Here is a 6,000-nt window from a genome sequence, read left to right as displayed (position 1 = left end):
GGTAACTGGTTTAGTGATTTATGGTTTTCAAAAATTTATAACAAGATTAATATCTGAGCCTTAACAACAATCTTTTGGATTACACCGTTAAAGAACCTAGGTGGGAGGATCGCTTGAGGCCAGGAGTTCGAGACCAGCCTTGGCAAGATGGTGAGGACGCTCCCCTCCCCCCGCCCCGCCTCGCTAGCCCCCAAAGTCTCTACAAAAAAAGAAAAGAAAAAAGTTAAAGAATCAGGTCCAAAATTGTATCCAGCCTTAAACTGGAGGGCAACAGGCCGCTGGATCTTTAATGTCATAACGGCACCTCAACTTCATGAGCAATAGTGAACGCAGCTGCTAGTTCCCACTCTATCCCCTATCTCTACTAATTGTATCCAAACCAACTTCAGGGAGTTATGCTGAATCCCTCTAGCAAAGCACACGCACTAAAAAATCACTCGTTTATCAGAAGTTCACATTTAATGGGCTTGGAAAACAGCTCAGCTGCTGCTGCCTCCAGTTCATCGTCCGCTTTCGAAAGCGTTTGAGAACTTAAACTCTCAGACTGCCTCAGTGCGCTGCTGTAGTTGTTAATTAGGCAAGAGATAAAAGAGGGCTTTGGCTAAGTGGCTAGATTATAAAAGCGAGGAACCGCTAGGGCTCAGTGAACTTCTGGCTGTGAGGATGCGACAAGAGTCATAGTCACGCCGAGGCTGTTGCTGGACTGCAGGAACCTCCCAGCAGGAACCAAGCGAGCCTCCGCGGCTCAGCACTTGACGGCCGCTTTTGCAGCGGTTGCTGTGAGTGCCGTAAAGCGGAGCGGCTGCAGGTGCTGTTGAGTGAGGTAAGGTATGGGAGGCTCAGCTCGGTAGCTGGGGATGGTTGGGCGCCTTCAGACAGGTACGGCTGGTGGCCCAGGTGCCCTTACCGGGCATCCTCCAGCATTCTGGGCACCTGCCTACCCCTTGGTGGGGAGGCCGGCCACAGGCTGAGCGCGCTCCAGGCTGGGTACTCCTCAGTCAGTCCACGAGCATCGCGTGGCAGACTTTCACTTGGCCAGTCCTTCCCACGCTTCTGGGCGTGTCATCAGGTAAAATCTTCATCCTGGGACAGGTGAATGTTTGGAGGACGATCGAGACTCTTGTAGTAGCCGGGTTAGGGTAGTGACCCCTGACCTCAGGTGATCTGCCCGCCTTGGCCTCCCACAGTGCTGGGATTACAGGCGTGAGCCACCGCGCCCGGCCTACAATTTACAATTTCTCAGTTAACATGAGGTAAGCCACGTTTTCTCAGATGTGGGAAAAAAACAAAAACAAAAACAAAAAACCAACCTAGATGATACATCAGATTCTTTATGCTTTTGAAGATAGCACGTTTCCAGTAAGTAAAAATCAATCTGTGAACAAATATAAAAGTGAATGATAGAGTAGTATATTAGAAATTGGGCAGATGGAAGCTAAGTAGAAAAGGCTGTGTTTGAGCTAGACTCTGAGGATGAATAGGGTTTGAACGATTGGAAACCATCCCTGTTGGGCCATGGACAAAGATATCAAATGCAGGAATAAGCATTTATATTTTAGCGATTCTATTTGTGGACATATGTTTAGTGAGGGTAGAGGATTTGGGAAGGCTGGCATTGAATGATGAAAGAACTGTAAGTGGAAAGGAAGTGCAGGGTGTTCTGACAAGGAAGAAAAAAGGAACCGGGGAAATGCCGAAAGAATAATACACAGGACTTGATTTCTTGGATCTGGGTGATGATATTTTTAACCTGGGTTTCTAAAAAAAGTTTAAGTGCTGTTGGCAAAAATGGGAATGCTGTTGAATTCCAGCATGCAATAGTGTACTGGGAATAAAGTGATTTAGATCGTAGAGTGCTGATGTTGCCAATAACTAGCCTCTTGGCTGTCCTTTAATTCTTCTTCTAGAGCCTGTTCTCCATAAGGTGATGTTGGGCCAGCTGATCTCTCTTGTCTAAATCCTGTACAACTAGAGACTGTGAGGATGGAGAGCTAGTTACTTTCTTCTGGATGGGGAGAGGAAAATAGCTGACAGAGAATAAAATTGTTAATTTGGGGCCGGACGCGGTGGCTGACGCCTATAATCCCAGCGCTTTGGGAGGCTGAGGCGGGTGGATCACCTGAGGCCAGGAGTTCGAGACCAGCCTGGCCAACATGGTGAAACCCTGTCTCTACTAAAAATACAACAAATTAGCCGGGCTTGATGGCAGGCGCCTGTAATCCCAGCTACTTCTGAGGCTGAGGCAGGAGAATTGCTTGAACTGGGGAGGCAGAGGTTGCAGGGAGCCAAGATCAGGCCACTGCACTCCAGCCTGGGCAACAAGAGTGAAACTGTGTCTCAAAAAAGAAAAAAAAAATTGTTAATTTTGAACATGTTAAATTTGAGGTGAGGTTCAGGAAATAGAATTGAAAATATAGGCAGATAGAGCGCGTAGATTGTAATTTAATTAGTGTTTTCTCTCACAGGTGGTAGTTAAAATCTTGAGCATGGATTTGCTTTCAGGGAGAGATTGTAGAGAGAGTAACTCTAGGCTATTCCCATAGACAGGAGGTTGTAGAAATTATTGAGGAGGCATGTGGATCTCCGAGGTAAGAGCAAGGAACGAGTTCTTTTTAAAAAAAGTTACATATAGTTGTAGATTCTCAGGGGCCCAGTGTTGTTATTAAACTAATTTAACAGCATTTACAGCAAATAATAAGCACCTACTTCTGGGAATTCTGGCAGAAAATAAATAATGCAAATAGATATAATCTCCACTTTCTAATTGCCTACCCAGAAGTGATATCATTTACATATTTATTTATTCAACAAATACTTATATGTTTCAAGCACTGCTGGTTCTAGGGATATAACGATGAGCAAGGTAGACATTGTTCTTATCCTCCCAGCACATAAAGCCCTTAGCATCCACATCAGTGCTTTTCAGATTTTAATGTACATATGAATCATCTGAGGATTTTATTAAAATATAGATTATGAATCAGTAGGTGGGTGCTGAAAATTCTGTATTTCTAACAAGTTCCAATGTGATACGGATGTTCTTTGGACCATACTTTTAAGTGACAAGAATCTAGATCCTGTTTAGCAAATATGGCTGTTATTAAGCCACTACCACTACCCATCATCTGTTTCTCTTAGGATAAAAGCATTTTACTCCTTATGAAAATAATATATGCTCGTACAAATATTGGAACAATGTAGAAAAGTATAAAGAACCGTGTAAAAATCACTCCTAATTCTTCCTACCCAGAGATAACCATTATTAATATTTTTGGGAACATTCATCCAGATTTTATGTACATACATTCACAATTTAAGTGTTGCACTAAGTACATGATACACTCTAAGCCCTGGGTTTGATTCTGTTTGCTGTATGGTTTTATTAAGATAAATACCCAAGTGTCCAGAACCAAGCAATTAAGTACCTGCATTCTTGAGGGAGTCACTTAAAAATAACTTGGGGGCCAGGTGCAATGGCTCACGCCTGTAATCCCAGCACTTTGGGAGGCCGAGGCAGGTGGATTACGAGGTCAAGAGATCGAGACCATCCTGGCTAACATGGTGAAACCGTGTCTCTACTAAAAATACAAAAATTAGCATGGTGGCAGGCACCTGTAGTCCCAGCTACTCAGGAGGCTGAGGCAGGAGAATCACTTGAACTTGGGAGGCTGAGGTTACCATGAGCCAAGATTGCGCCACTGTACTCCAGCCTGGCAACAGAGTGAGACTCCATCTCAAAAACAACAAAACAAACCAAAAAAATACCTTGGGAGCCAGACAGTGTCTCATGCCTATAATCATTCCAGGTGCCCAAGAGGCTAAGGTGGGAGGATTGCTTCTGCTTAGCAGTTTGAGGCAACAGTGAGCTATGATTATGACACTGCACTCCAGCCTGGGTGACAGAGCAAGACCCCATTTCTTAAAAAAATTCTTCTTACTCCAGAAATGGGGAGACATTAACATAATTACATGTGGGCTCTAGTAAATGAATATTTGTCATTTCATTTAGGCTGAGAGAAGAATTTTTAAAGTTTTTAAAAAACAGTAGTTTTTTCTTATTACAAAATCAATTGATGTTCATGTAAGATAAATAAGGAAAAAATAAAAGCACCTACACTCCTCCCAACCCAAAGACAATCCTTGCTGTCTTCACCTCCCTTCTTGCTAACCTGTCTTATCTAGATCTTTCATTTCAGCTACTCTCTTTCCAAAACCCTCTTACACCATAGTCATTCAGAAAGGAGTCACTATGTATTTAGGATTTTTCTGGAGCATCTGCTGGAGAGACTAAATTTCACTAGCTTTTTATCTTCAAGTGTCAGCATGTTTAGGTAGAGGTTGTATTGCAAAGGATTAAGTGCATGAATGGTAAGCAGGTAAAGAAATTTCTTAACCCTTTGCAGTCTAATGTTTACTTCCAAGCTGCTGACAGTTGTGATAAGTTAGCAATGAAAGGAAAAGAAATGGACAATAAGAAAGACTAACAGTATTTAGGGAAGATTTGATAGTAGCTGTTGCTACTGGGATATTTTTGGCTTTTGAGAACAGCTGAAAAACATTGATTTTTTTGTTTTGGTCTTACCTCTGAATACATTTTCAGAGGCATTTTCTCTTTATGCCTGCCAATCTGCTACCTCATCTCTCTTACTATGACTTTTCCTAATTACACTACTCTCTTCCCTCTGTAGTTCAGCCTCCTGTTTTGTTTTGTTTTGTTCAGGGCATATTTGAATGTCAGTTCTGTTGTAATCAATTGCCTGTAATCAGTTGCCTTCCTGTCCACTGCACAAACGAAATCAGTTCACTGAGCCCATGGTATTACAGTAAAGAAAGAGCTTAATTAACAATGATGCTGGCCGTGCAAAGAAGTTATTACTCAAATCAGTCTCCCCAAAGACTTGGTGGTTAGTTTTTCAAGGATAGTTTTTAGTTTGGTGGGCAGGGGACTAGGGAATGAGGGCTGCTGGTTGGCTGGGGATGCGATCATGAGGGTATGAAAAATGGTCCTTGTGTACTGAGTCCACCTCTGAGTAGGGAGCCACATGACTGGTTGGGTCGTGAGTCACTAGTTCACCTCTAGGTAGGGTCAGTGGGTCCAGAATGCAAAGGTCTGAAAAATATCTCAAAAGACCAATCTTAGGTTTTAGCCAGGGAAATTACAAATCCTGTGTCCTCTGGAAAAAAGACTGGTTGTCATTTAACTACATTTTACCAGAATTCAGGTCCCTCTCATAATCCTAATCTTATAGTCTTTCATTAGTTTTACAAAGGCAGTTTAGTTTTGGAAAAGGTTACTATCATCCTTGCTTTAGGTTAAACTGTAAACTAAGTTCCTCTCAAAGTTAGCTTGGCCTGTACCCAGAAATGACCAAGGACAGATTGGAGGTTAGAAACAAGATGGAATCAACTATGTCAGATTTCTCTTAGCTGTCATAATTTTGCGAAGGCAGTTTCACTCTCTGATTCATATCATCCATGCCTCTGTCTTACTCCCCGATATCCCCAAATAAGTCGGGGAGCCCACAGCATAAGGATATGGCTAGGCTAGCACATACCATCTTATGAACCTAAGTTAGGTGTCAGGGCAGGTTTTTGATTCCACTTCCCCCCACTCCTGCCTTCTGGATCATCTGTCTTGATATATCATTCATTCATTCAGACATTCATTCAAACAGACCCCTACCTAGGTGATTCTCAAAAGAGGGGTCTGGGGCTGGAGGAGGTGTCAGGGTAAAGCAGTTACCAAAAGTCTTTCATAGTAATACCTTCAAAGTACAGATGCAAATGTAAAAGGAAAGTTGAAGAATATGCAGTGCTGCTCTTCACTGTAGAAAGAGCCTGAGAATTATCGTGAACTCCTCATCCTGTACCTTTTTTCATCACAGTTGTGTATGGGTTTTATCTACTACTAGTTTTTTCCAAGCCTTTTCACATCTTGATACATAGTAAATTTGACCAAAAAAAGATGAAAGTTAAAAGAATGTGTTCTTGGCTGGAGGT

The 6,000-nt window shown here is 42.5% G+C and overlaps 1 protein-coding gene across 12 annotated transcripts in view; it reads left to right on the top strand.

The window, feature by feature from the left end:
* The first annotated feature begins 739 nt into the window (after window positions 1-739).
* FKTN (fukutin) overlaps window positions 740-6,000 on the top strand; it is a 75,014-nt gene continuing 69,753 nt past the window's right edge. For 9 of the 12 annotated variants that reach the window (XM_050761861.1, XM_050761862.1, XM_050761860.1 and 6 more), the window contains exon 1: window positions 740-823. The gene's annotated coding sequence lies outside the window, so the exon portion shown is untranslated. Of the gene's footprint in view, window positions 1,070-6,000 lie in introns of all 12 variants that reach the window. The other 3 variants (XM_050761858.1, XM_050761865.1, XM_050761856.1) reach the window with 3 other exon arrangements.

Source organism: Macaca thibetana, chromosome 15, assembly GCF_024542745.1.
Source record: "Macaca thibetana thibetana isolate TM-01 chromosome 15, ASM2454274v1, whole genome shotgun sequence".
Classification (NCBI taxonomy): Eukaryota; Metazoa; Chordata; class Mammalia; order Primates; family Cercopithecidae; genus Macaca; species Macaca thibetana.
The sequence above is the reverse complement of the archived record's forward strand: the minus strand, read 5'-3'. Positions and strand labels throughout refer to the sequence as shown.